The sequence below is a fragment of the Euphorbia lathyris genome, chromosome 1, assembly GCF_963576675.1.
Source record: "Euphorbia lathyris chromosome 1, ddEupLath1.1, whole genome shotgun sequence".
Lineage (NCBI taxonomy): Eukaryota > Viridiplantae > Streptophyta > Magnoliopsida > Malpighiales > Euphorbiaceae > Euphorbia > Euphorbia lathyris.
Genome location: NC_088910.1, coordinates 19,439,580 through 19,453,203, shown reverse-complemented (window position 1 = coordinate 19,453,203; position 13,624 = coordinate 19,439,580). Strand labels below are relative to the sequence as shown.

General features: G+C 34.7%; 1 non-coding gene across 1 annotated transcript; it reads left to right on the top strand.

The window, feature by feature from the left end:
* Positions 1 to 11,864: 11,864 nt before the first annotated feature.
* Positions 11,865 to 11,971, top strand: LOC136216033 (small nucleolar RNA R71). The gene has a single exon (XR_010683029.1). It is a non-coding gene; the product is annotated as a small nucleolar RNA R71 (small nucleolar RNA).
* Positions 11,972 to 13,624: the final 1,653 nt, after the last annotated feature.

The window sequence follows — 13,624 nt, the reverse complement described above, 5'->3', positions numbered from 1 at the left end:
TGTATAGCTTGTGTATAGGGAGAGGGGTGGATAGTACGTAGGCTTTTTATGTGAAAAGAGAGGTAAGAAATGTACAACTCATGATTTATATTACCATGCATTCAGTAGATTGTAATGATTCCAATCATCCTCTTCAAATATATTCATGCCTTTATTTATTTACAGACAATAGAAATACTTAGCCGCTTATACATTATTTTCATAATTGCACAAGATATAACTACTGTTACCAGGACCCTCGGGTTTCAGATCCCAACGATTTTTCATCTCTCCTTTTACTATCCCGGAATTTTCAAATGAGTGCCCTTTCGGGTTTTCACCCATTGGGATGTCCCTTATTGTTGCATAGGCCGCTGGTGAGCGATTTCCGCAAGTGCACAGTTTCGCTTGTAGTAATAAAAATATCGATCCCACAGGAATACGTTTTTTAACGAAAAACTTATTTTTGAATCTGTAAATTTCGAACTTGTTAGATTACTATTGAATGTTAATGAAAAGTGAAATTTGTCTAATTGAATTTAGGAAAAATAATTGTTTGATTGAGTTTGTGGACTTTGAGTATTTGAAAATGCAAGAATAAGATTTTATATTAGAATATATCGATCGTTAGAAAAGTTTTCTGATTTAGGGATGAATTTTACAAAACAGGAACATTTAGAACTTTTAGAAAAACAAATAAATGTATTCGTTTGCATTGAGCAAAGAAAACAACTTAAACTTTGTATTAATTATGATGATGAAATAAATGACGGAACCTCTAATTAATTGGCTTTGAACGTGGCAAAACCCTTTAGCCGGCATAATGCCCTTAACCAAATTAAAACTCTACCGAGATAATAATTTACCTAAGTGTTCAACAAAGTTTCCTTGTAATGATTTTGAATTAACTACGTTTTAATGAAAACACCAGCAATCACTTTAGTGGGTTGGTTACCATAAGTGCTGCATAACGATTTATCGAGTAGAACGGACTTTATTAGATGAAATATAAATTGATACAAGTTTACAGAGAACATGGAGCATCGAGTTCTTCGAGGGCGTGCAAGTGAACGGCTGATCAGTCCTTTCCTTGGGTTTCCTTAGAGGTTGTCAGGCTCAAGGGCGAACACTCTACTCAATCTTCTCGCTGTAACTTCGTAATAGGGATTCGGTCGGCCTCTACCAAAATACAAACTAAAACTGGAACAATGTCTAAATGCTACTGTGTTTGTAATTAAACTATAAACAATATGTGTACCTCATCTTGTTTTGTACAGAATCTAATTTCTAACTCTCGAATTGTTTTTACTTAGAACTTATACATTAGTTCTACGCTCTGATTCTATATCTATATTACATAACATTACATCGCATTTTTCTCAACATCAACTCTTTATTTATAGATGTTGAAGGGTTGTGATTGAAGTGATATGTCCTTTTGTGAAAAGACGTATTCGTTGGTAAAGAGTCGTGTCCGTTGTTAAGAATTGTGTTCTTTGTGAAGAGTCGTTTCTATCCACCCAAACGAACGCGTTTCTTGATTTTCAACATGTGTTCATTGCACCTTTGGCAGAATTCTGCACTTACCGAGAATGGGGATCCTCGGCCGTGAATGGGGGAACATCAAGTTAAGCTTTGGACGAAGGGAGGAAGTAGCTGAAGGACACGTGTCGCGGCCGTGGGTGGTGGATTCGCGGTCGCGGCACGGTGCGTTTTTTCACTTCTTTGCTCTCGTTCGTGTCCTTGACTTGGCGCTTTTGATTTACGTCGTCTTTGACTCCTTTTGTAGGGTTTTTCTTCTGTTTTTGATCCTTTTTCGTTCCTATTTGGATTTTACCAAATATTTAGGTACCTTGCAAGAAAGAAAGATATTCGAGAGTAAAAGTAATCTAAACAGATATAAATAACACAAATTTGTAATAAAAATGATGTGAATATTAATGATATTTTAGGTATATTTTGGGCTTAACAAATCTCCACACTTAATCTTTTGCTAGTCCCGAGCAAAATTTCACTGAATTTATTCCTTAACTAATCTCTTTATGAAAATAAAACATATATCTTTGTGTTTACCTTTTAAATTAGTTAAGCCGAAAATACTAACTTCGCATGGCAAATTTATACGCAAAATATCAAACTAACTTAGTATAAATACGATATATCATTCGTCTTGTATTTCAATGTTTAAATTGAAGTATTCGGGACGATGTAAGCACACATGTTATTGAGTCTTTCATCTCAAGGCATTTCAAAGCACCAAATTTCCTTTCCCAAACTTGAATTATTATATATGATTTATTAAGTTTAATTTATTTGCTTAGTTACGCCCATGATAAGGGTGGTCTCGACCGTAACTTTATATGCATTTTATTTGTGTTCGCTTAAGAGGTATCGACCATGCCATGGGTGGACGCAATCGTTACTTTAAACTTTAAACACGCTTAATTTTTCTTATTTAAACGTTCCTTCCATACCTCGATTGTGATAAGGGTGGTCGCAATCGTGGCCAAAAGCACGCTTTTATTTATTTATTTCTTCCCTTTCATACCTCGACTGTGATAAGGTTGGTCTCAATCGTGGCCAAAAGTTAAGAATATGATTTTTCTTTCTTTGATTATGAATTATAAATTGTAACTTGGGAAAAAGAAAATTAGCACATTCATCCTATATTGACTTAAAATTCAACATGTATTATGGCTATAGTTTCCTTAAAAACTTCAATTGGTGTTAATGTAAGACAAAATCAAAACCGAGCTAAAAAATTGTTAGTTCAATTTAATGCCTATAAACCTAATTGAAAATTTAAAATAAGATCTATTGTATCATGAATTTCATGATATAAAATAGAGATTAAAATTAAAGAATTTATTACTTAAATACATTCACTCGAAACAATTTTTACTTAAAATCGTGTCGAAGATTTGAAAAAAAAAAAAAAAATTTTTTTGAAAAATATTACCCGTATAGAAATATATTCTTTCTATCGATAATGATAACCTAAAAATAATCATAAAAAAAAATTTTAACTTATGATTAATTTATAAATGTATAAAAATGTTAAGTTTATAAAAGTGTTGCAATATACGTTGCATTTGTATTTGTGAAAACAAGTGTTGCATAAAAAAAATTTTGTTTTGTTGCATTCATTCGTTTGTATAAAATGATATATGTATATATCTCCTCCCACACTGAAATTGGACCATGTCCTCATGGGTGTAAAATTGAGATAAAACATTAAAAATAAAACATACGAAAATAAAAGAAAGATTAGCAAAGAAAAACATGCAACATAAAAGTAAATTGGAATTGTACGAAACATAATAAATAGAAATGGACGAAACTGAAATTAAAACAATATAATAAGAAAATGAAAGATAAAACCTAAACATTCGGCCGGGAATCCGGAGGTGTTGGTGAAGTTTCCACATTTCGGCGACGGAAAAATGAAAGCATCCGATGCCGAGTCGATCTATGCTCACGCCTCAAAGTATTGAGGTGGTCATTCATCACCATGTTGTTCTCCACCAAATCATCAATTCTTAAATTCATTTGTCTATTATTTGCATTGATTTGGTTCAAAATACGCCTTAAATCCACCGGATCATCATCGCGAGTTGCTTGGGCTTGTAGTGCATCGTCCGCTCCTTCCTCCGCACCTCCTTCTTCGGTACCTACATTTTGGGAACTAGAAGTACGTCCACCCATAGTGCCACGAAGGTGTGCAATACGGGAAGCATAAGAAATAAAAACGGGAGGAACCACAGAAACCAATAAATGAGCCCGCTCAAGAGCCGCAATGTCCAAAACCGAAACATACCCATGGTAGGTGGACATGTCATAAGTTGCCAATTCATCCCGTGCTCCCAAAACAATAGCGGTGATTAAATTACCGAGAGGGACTTGATTGGTATGAGCCCTCGAAGCACGATACAAATTGTCAAATATCATTCCAATGCTATCAACCTTTAAACCTTTGAATAAACAATCCCAAACAAACAAATCCCGGACTTGAATCTTCGAACTCTCAACACGACCAAATAGTGAAAAACTCAAATATTTGTGAAAGAAGAACACACAATTGTCCTTAATCAATTTGCTTGAAGTGTTTTTAGAGTCGAAAGAAGTTTGATCCGAAAGAGTTTGCCAAAAAGAGTTATTGTCGAAATCCTTAGGCTTATCATAAAAATCACTAGTAGGGAAACCAAACATATTCCCCATAGCCTCATAATCTATGGTATAGGTAGTACCATTATTCCTAAAAGAAATTTCCGTTTTCTTTTTGTTCATCTTCAAAGTAACCAAAAACTCAACCACATAATCTGTAATTTGGGGAAAACGCATAGAAGCAAAAGTTGCCCACCCCAAAGTCTCAATAAAAGTATCAATTTGAGTAGCGAAGTTCAACTTCCTTACCGAATCAAAGTCAAGAAACTGCATGTCCACGAACTTACGAGTGGCGTTTGAAAAATGCTTGAAACGTCCAACTTCTTCCTCGGAATGAATATCGAAATAAGCCCCGCAACCAACACGAAGGCGATTAGCCTCGGTGACAGTCGGCTTGTGTCCAACACGCTTTGCTCTAGGCATGGTTATGGTGGTTAGGGTTAGAAAAATAAAAGATGAAAAGAGAAAAGCTTGAGGTTGAAGATGAAGTAGAAGTTGTATTGAGTCTTGAATTTGAAAGGTGTAGGTGACTGAAAAGGGTAATGAATAAATTGGGAAGAGTAAAAGTAAGGTATTGGGAAGAGGTTAGAGTAAGGGATTGGTTAAAATTGGAGGTGATGTGAGGTTTGTGTAAGTAATAGGGATATATAGGGTTGAATAGGAAGAGTAATAGTTAGATTAGGAATAGGAATAGGCTGAAAATAGGCAAAAATCTGGACTGATGAGTGCCTTAACCACGCGTGTCGCGACCGAGGACGCACATCCGCGGCCGCGGCACGCGTTTTTCAGAGAATTTTTCTCCGAATTTCTGTGTGCTGCTTGCTGAAGTTACCTAGAATCTGCCATTCTCGGCCGCGGATCAGCCCCTGGTCACCCAAATTCTGCAGATTAACTCCATTTTGTGTATTTCCTTGATAAATTTTATCCTGAACTCCTTGAAAACGTAATCTGTACTTAAAAACATAAGTGTAAAACATTAAATGATAAGGAAAACCAAAGGTTTATCCTTATTAATGGAAAAATAAACGTAAATGCTTTAATTAATGTATGTAAGTTAAGAATATTAAAGGTTTTGAACTAAAATTAATTGAAGCATTTATGTTTGTTCAATAATGTAAGTTAAATGAATCTTTATTTAAGGAATTAAAACTTAGTTATTAAGTTTTAACTAGTCATGAATTTACTAAAGTTTCATTTAATAGATTCATTAGTGTAGAATAATGAAAATAATGATAGTTTAACCATATAATCAAAATCAGGATATAATGCAAAAGAGCAATTATTATTTATTGGAAATATGTACACATATATACAAACAAAACAAACAAAGCTATGCTATAAATTCGTCCCTTTCAATCGGGATTTCCTTAGCCCTATAGCGGTCTATTTTCATCTGCACGAAAGCTTGACGTTCTGGTGCAGAAAGAAAATGTGGGCCTGATCGAAATACTCATTTCACTAGACCTTCATATTTTAAAAATTCATAGTCTAGCGTCGGAAAAGATTCAGCATCACTCCAAGGAATAGAAATACTTCCCTTGGTCCCTAGAATTATTCCACATATGATATTCCCGAATCCAACCTTCTTAGCCTTGGATCTAGACGCGGCAACAAGACCCTCCATTAGAATCTTTGAAGAATCAACCATATTGCCTTGAAATATATCTCCAAGAACATAAAGATCAGTGTCTTTGACCACACTACTGAATGTGCGACCGAACAGACTGTGACTCAGAAATTTATGCAAATACAGCATAGAGTTGGAGTGAAAAGACTGATTATAGGCAAGTTTAGGATTGAAATGCCAGAATCCGGTGAGCATTCTCCAAATATCAGTGGATGTCATGTCTCTTCCAGGATGACGTTTGATAGTATCCTTTAAGGGAAAACCAAACCAAGCATGCAATTCAGGATATCCAAAAGTAAAGGTTTTGCCATCCCGACGAAAGCTAAGACGCACCCGACGCTTGTTAACAAAACGAACCGTACAGAAGAATTCGAATATCCAGTCTCCAATTATAGGAAACTTCATATCAACGAATTTGGTCCATCCTAAACGTTCCATATAGCGACTCATATCGTCTCTAATTGCTAGTTGATCGTTAAGAAAGTCATCCATGTATAACATTCCTACAAAGAATGTATATCGATGCCTCAAGAAGCGCCTTCCCTCATCATGATTGAAGATAGGAAAGTTACATCCATAGCGCTCTGATATGTCAGTATGTTTATTGCGTGAAGCAACAACTTTCTTAGATGGTATGTTGTTAGAAGTCATGGTGTTTGGAATGAGTAAGGAAGCAAAAGGTTCTGAACTTAGTTTCTGGTTTGATGAATTGTAAGAATATCAGAGAATTGTTCTGACAGAGATGAAAAGAATGTAACAGAAAACTAAACCTCTAGAACCTATTTATAAAATCCTAGGATGAAAAGAGGTGTTTGTTTTGAAGTGAAAAGGCATAAAATCAGACCTCTTAAAAATGAAGAAACTCAATTTTTCGTTTCTGAAAAGTTGTGTCTGCTGGAAGATGAAGCACACAGGTCTGATTTCTGCAGAAATTCACCGTGTTGCGACCGAGGATTCTGAGCCGCGGTCGCGATACGCTGATTTCCTTGCGAAAATCAGGCGTCAAAACCTCTATTTTCTGATCCTCTACCGAGAATCCCTATCCTCGGTAAGTTCAGAATTTTCCTGTCTATTTGAAAATCAATTGAAATCAGAATTCTCAACTGAGAATCCCAAATCCTCTGTAAGTTCAGAACTTCCCTAGCTAACTAGAAATACCCAAATTCTCAACTGAGAATTTTAAATTCTCTATAAGTTCAGAAAATTCCTTATCTTTTTAAGAATTCTAAATATGTGAATTCTCAACTGAGAATTCCAAAATCTCAACTGAGAATCACTAAATTTCTTCTAACTCACATTAAATCCCTAAAATTTAATTAAAATCACGACTTGAATATATTTTTTATGTATCTAAAATTCTAACATAAAGTGATATAATTTAAAACAAAATAAAATAAATAAAAATAAATAAATAAAAATAAACTATGTGTAGAAAAACGAAATGATTTATATGTCAGGTAATCTTGTTACGAAATCAGTTCCTATTTCAGAAATATTTTCGTAATAAATTTTACATCGATTACCATTAACTTTGAAACGATTGCCGTTAGTTTCCTCAAGTTCTAAAGAACCATAGTCGAATGTTTTGACGACTAAATACGGTCCTGTCCATCTGGACTTAAGTTTTCCTGGAAATATACGAAGCCGTGAATTAAATAACAGCACCTTATCTCCAACATTAAAGTGTTTGACTTTGATCTTGGCATCGTGCCATTTTTTCCCTCTTTCTTTATAAATCCTCGCATTTTCATACGATAGATGACGTAACTCATCTAACTCATTTAAATTGAGCAAACGTTTCTTTCCTGCTTGTTGTAAATCAAAATTAAGTTTTCTAATAGCCCAATAGGCTTTATGTTCTAATTCGACTGGCAAATGACATGCCTTTCCATACACCAAACGGTATGGAGTCATTCCTATTGGTGATTTAAATGCAGTACGGTATGCCCATAACGCATTATTGAGTTTTTGTGACCAATCTTTTCTTGATGATGAAACAGTTTTCTCTAGAATCCATTTGAGTTCTCTATTTGAGATCTCCGCCTGACCATTTGACTGAGGATGGTATGGCGTTGACACGCGGTGGCGTACTCCATACCTTTTCATAAGTATATCAAAATTTCGATTCATGAAATGGGTGCCGCCATCACTAACAACGACTCTAGGACAACCAAATCTACAAAATATATCGTCAAGAAAATTAACAACTACTTTAGAATCATTCGTAGGGGTTGCAATTGCTTCAACCCACTTCGAAACATAATCAACGGCTACTAATATGTAAGTTTTACCATTGGAAGGCGGAAAAGGTCCCATGAAATCTATTCCCCACATGTCGAAGATTTCAACTTCCAATATGTTTGTGAGGGGCATCTCATCTTTCCTTCCTAAATTTCCTGTTCTTTGGCATTTATCACAACGAGTGATAAATGAACCAACGTCTTTAAACATCGTAGGCCAAAAGAAACCACATTCAAATATTCTAGCTACCATTTTATTAACTCCATTATATCCTCCGTATGAGCTGGAATGACATTCCGATATTATAGATTCATATTCATTTTCTCCAATGCATCTCCTAATTATCCCGTCACCACATGATTTGAATAAAAAGGGATCTTCCCAAAAATACTGTTTAATGTCGAAGAAAAATTTCCTCCTTTGTTGGAAAGATAATCCTTCCGGAACAATATCGGTTGCAAGATAATTAGCAATATCTGCATACCATGGTGACATGACACTTTCTACTTGATAGAGATGTTCATCGGGGAAATCATCTCGTATACCGATAGTTTCACCTATAGGACCGTTTTCATCTTCTAGTCTTGATAGATGATCGGCGACAAGGTTTTCTACTCCCTTTTTGTCTTTAATTTCTATATAAAATTCTTGTAACAACAAAACCCATCTAATCAGACGCGGTTTTGCATCTTTCTTAGCAAATAGATAACGTAAAGCTGTGTGATCTGTATAAATAATAACTTTAGATCCTAACAAGTATGACCTAAACTTATCACATGCAAATACTACGGCTAACATCTCTTTTTCTGTTGTTGTGTAATTTAACTGTGCACCGGACAATGTGTGACTTGCATAATATATAATATGTAATCTTTTATCCTTTCTTTGACCTAAAACACATCCTACAGCTAAGTCACTTGCATCACACATGATTTCAAAAGGCAAATCCCAATCGGGTTTAGCAATTATGGGTGCACTGACTAAGGCTGTTTTCAATGTTTCGAAAGCTTTAATGCAATCTTCATTAAAATCGAAGGTTGAATCCTTCATAAGCAAATTAGTAAGTGGTTTGGAAATCACAGAAAAGTTTTTTATAAATCGTCTGTAAAAACCTACATGTCCTAGAAATGATCTTACTCCCTTGACAGTTGTTGGTGGGGGTAATTTTTCTATTACTGAAGTTTTTGCTCTATCCACTTCTAATCCTTTTTCAGATATTTTATGACCTAAAACAATTCCTTCGTCAACCATGAAATGGCATTTTTCCCAATTTAATACTAAATTCGTTTCTTCGCATCTAGAAAGAACTTTATCTAAGTTTTTTAAACATGCATCAAAAGAATCTCCATAAACTGAAAAATCATCCATAAATACTTCCATGATATCTTCAATGAAATCATTAAAAATTGCAGTCATACAATGTTGAAAAGTTGCTGGTGCATTACATAGACCAAAAGGCATTCTCCTATATGCAAATGTTCCATAAGGACATGTGAAGGTTGTTTTATCTTGGTCATCCGGGTAAATATATATTTGAAAGAATCCGGAATAACCATCAAGAAAACAATAAAATGCATGACCGGCTATCCTTTCGATCATTTGATCAATGAAAGGTAAAGGAAAATGATCTTTCCTAGTTGCCTTATTTAGGTTCCTATAATCTATACAAACCCTCCAACCAGTGGTGGTTCGCGTAGGTATTAATTCACCTTCATCATTCCTTACTACAGTTATGCCTCCCTTTTTGGGTACACAATGGATTGGACTAACCCATTCACTATCCGAAATAGGATAAATGATTCCATTGTCTAAAAGTTTAGTAATCTCATTTTTGACTACTTCTTTCATATTCGGATTTAAACGTCTTTGTCTATCCGCTTTAGGTGGCTTATCTTCTTCTAAGTGAATCCTATGCATTACAATACTAGGATTAATTCCTTTTAAATCTGAAATCTTCCATCCCATACTTCCTATTCTATTTCTAACAACTTCTTTCAATTTTTCTTCTTGATTTTCTGTTAATTTGTTAGAGATGATTATAGGTAGAGTATCACTTCCGCCTAGGAAAGTGTATCTCAGATGGTTTGGTAATTCTTTAAGTTCTAATTTAGGTGGAACTACTACTGAAGGTGGAACTGGTCCATCTTCTCGAATAAAAGGCTCTGGGTCCTTATCTTCTAATTCTTCACCCATTATAGGTTCTATTATTTCTTCTCTTTGAACAATGTTATTAACACATTCTTCAACTAAATCAAGTTTCATACAGGCGAAATCCTCCATAGGATATTTCATTGCTTGATTCATATCGAACTCGATCTTATCGTCACCTATTCTTAAAACTACTTTTCCTTCCGACACATCAACTAGAGCACGTCCCGTGTTCATGAACGGTCTACCAAAGATTAGCGGACAATTAGCATCATAAGCAAAATCTAAGATAACAAAATCAGTAGGAAAAATAAACTTGTCAACTTTTACTAAAACGTCCTCAATTATACCATATGGTCTTTTAGTGGATTGATCCGCTAATTGCAAAACCATATTGGTACGTTTGATGTCTTCTTCTAAACCTAATTTTTCAAAAATAGACAATGACATCAAGTTTATACTAGCTCCTAAATCACAAAGACAACTTGGGAATTCCATATTTCCCAATTTACACGGAATGGTAAAGCATCCGGGATCTTTGAGTTTAGTAGGTAATTTGCTTGATACTATCGAACTACAATCTTCAGTAAGTGAAATGGATGAAATTCCTTCCCAACTAATCTTTTTTGAAATTAAATCTTTCAAGAATTTTCCATAGTTAGGAATTTGCGTAATTGCATCCATGAATGTTAAATTTATATGCAAATTTTTAAGTTTATCTAAAAATGATAAAAGTTGTTTATCATGGTCCTCATTTCGGACCTTGTGTGGAAAAGGTGGCTTTGGTACAAAAGGTTTCGTACTAGAGTCAATTGGTGTATCTTTTTGTTTTAATGTATCTTCTTTGGATTTTAGTAAATCATTTCCAGGTAAAGTTGAATATCCAGGCATTTCCGGACCTAAGTAGTTTTTCCCTGAGCGAAGAGTGATAGCCTTAACATGCTCTTTCGGATTTTCTTCCGTTTGGCTGAGAAGACTTCCCTCTTTGCGGGATGGAATTGATTTAGTAAGTTGTCCAATTTGAACCTCCAAATTATGGATGCTAGATGATTGGTTTTTGATAAGCTGATCGAATTTACTTTCGATCCGTTTAAAACCATCGTCTTGATTACTTACCTTTCCATTCATATCATCTATAAATTTGTCGATTTTTGAAGATAAAGTGCTAATCGTATCTCTTGTTTGATTTTGATAATTATTTACACGATATTGATTAGCATTTGCATTATTATTATTATTACTATCTTTCCAGTTAAAGTTAGGATGATTTCTCCATCCAGGATTATAAGTATTAGAATAAGGATTAGTAGTTTGGTTTTGTCCTTGGATAAAATTTACCTGTTCTATCTCATTCATACCTTCGTAATCAATGTCTGTCTGGATCGGATTACCATTAGGATCGCACGGTGCCATAAACCTATCAACTTTGTGCGATAAAGCAGAAAATTGGGCTTGTAACATCGCAACTGGATCAAGATTCATTATACCTTTAACCGATGATGTACCTGAGGATGATGGTTTCGCCATTGGTATATGTCCACGCTCTGCGGGCCACATACTGCTGTTGATTGCCATTTCCTCCAAAAGTTCTCTTGCTTGGACGGACGTCTTCTTCATAAATAACCCTCCAGACATAGCATCTAATGAACCTCTAGTCGTAGGATTTAATCCATTATAGAATGTCTGCATTAAAAGTGCATCTGGCAATTGGTGGTGTGGGCATAAACGTTGAAGTTCTTTAAAACGTTCCCAAGCTTCATAAAGAGTTTCATTATCATTTTGGGTAAAATATGTCAATTCTTTGATGACTCTTGCGGTTTTTGCTAAAGGAAAATATTTTGATAAAAACGCTTGGGCTAATTGGTCCCAAGTTTCAAATGTTGCAGCAGGCATAGAAGTTAACCAAATTTTTGCCTTATCCTTCAAAGTGAAAGGAAAGAGGCGAAGTTTGATTGCTTCGGTTGTTACATCAGTAATTTTAAAAGTATCACAAATTTCTAAGAAATTTGTCAAATGGGCATTAGGGTTTTCGTTAGGTAGTCCATAAAACGTTACGTTGTTTTGCAACATATTAAGCAAAGCAGGCTTAATTCAAATTGATTTGCGTTTATACGGGGTCTAACTACACTATTAGTTACACCGGCCATTCCTGGCCTAGCATAATCCATAAGTGTCGGTGGATCGGCCATATTTTCTGGCTGGACTACTTTGGTTTTTAAGGGTGTTTTGTCTTTGTTTTTTTTGTCTTTCTTGTTTTTCTTAAGTGTTCTTTCAATTTCTGGATCAAGTGGGTCTGGTGGCGTGCCCGAACTTCGCGAACTGCGCATGAACTTGAAATTGTTGCACGAACCAAACTACCTTCAAAACAAAATTGAAAACAAATATGTTATATAAACTGAAAATAAATAAAATGTAAAAGTTGTATAAAAATAATGTGTAAACCTAGATTCGAAAATAAAATACGAAAAATAAAAATTTTGTCAAAAATTTTGGCGTATCCCCGGCAACGGCGCCAAAAACTTGGTGAGCGATTTCCGCAAGTTCACGGTTTCGCTTGTAGTAATAAAAATATCGATCCCACAGGGATACGTTTTTTAACGAAAAACTTATTTTTGAATCTGTAAATTTCGAACTTGTTAGATTTACTATTGAATGTTAATGAAAAGTGAAATTTGTCTAATTGAATTTAGGAAAAATAATTGTTTGATTGAGTTTGTGGACTTTGAGTATTTGAAAATGCAAGAATAAGATTTTATATTAGAATATATCGATCGTTAGAAAAGTTTTCTGATTTAGGGATGAATTTTACAAAACAGGAACATTTAGAACTTTTAGAAAAACAAATAAATGTATTCGTTTGCATTGAGCAAAGAAAACAACTTAAACTTTGTATTAATTATGATGATGAAATAAATGACGGAACCTCTAATTAATTGGCTTTGAACGTGGCAAAACCCTTTAGCCGGCATAATGCCCTTAACCAAATTAAAACTCTACCGAGATAATAATTTGCCTAAGTGTTCAACAAAGTTTCCTTGTAATGATTTTGAATTAACTACGTTTTAATGAAAACACCAGCAATCACTTTAGTGGGTTGGTTACCATAAGTGCTGCATAACGATTTATCGAATAGAACGGACTTTATTAGATGAAATATAAATTGATACAAGTTTACAGAGAACATGGAGCATCGAGTTCTTCGAGGGCGTGCAAGTGAATGACTAATCAGTCCTTTCCTTGGGTTTCCTTAGAGGTTGTCAGGCTCAGGGGCGAACACTCTACTCAATCTTCTCGCTGTAACTTCGTAATAGGGATTCGGTCGGCCTCTACCAAAATACAAACTAAAACTGGAACAATGTCTAAACGCTACTGTGTTTGTAATTAAACTATAAACAATATGTGTACCTCATCTTGTTTTGTACAGAATCTAATTTCTAACTCTCGAATTGTTTTTACTTAGAACTT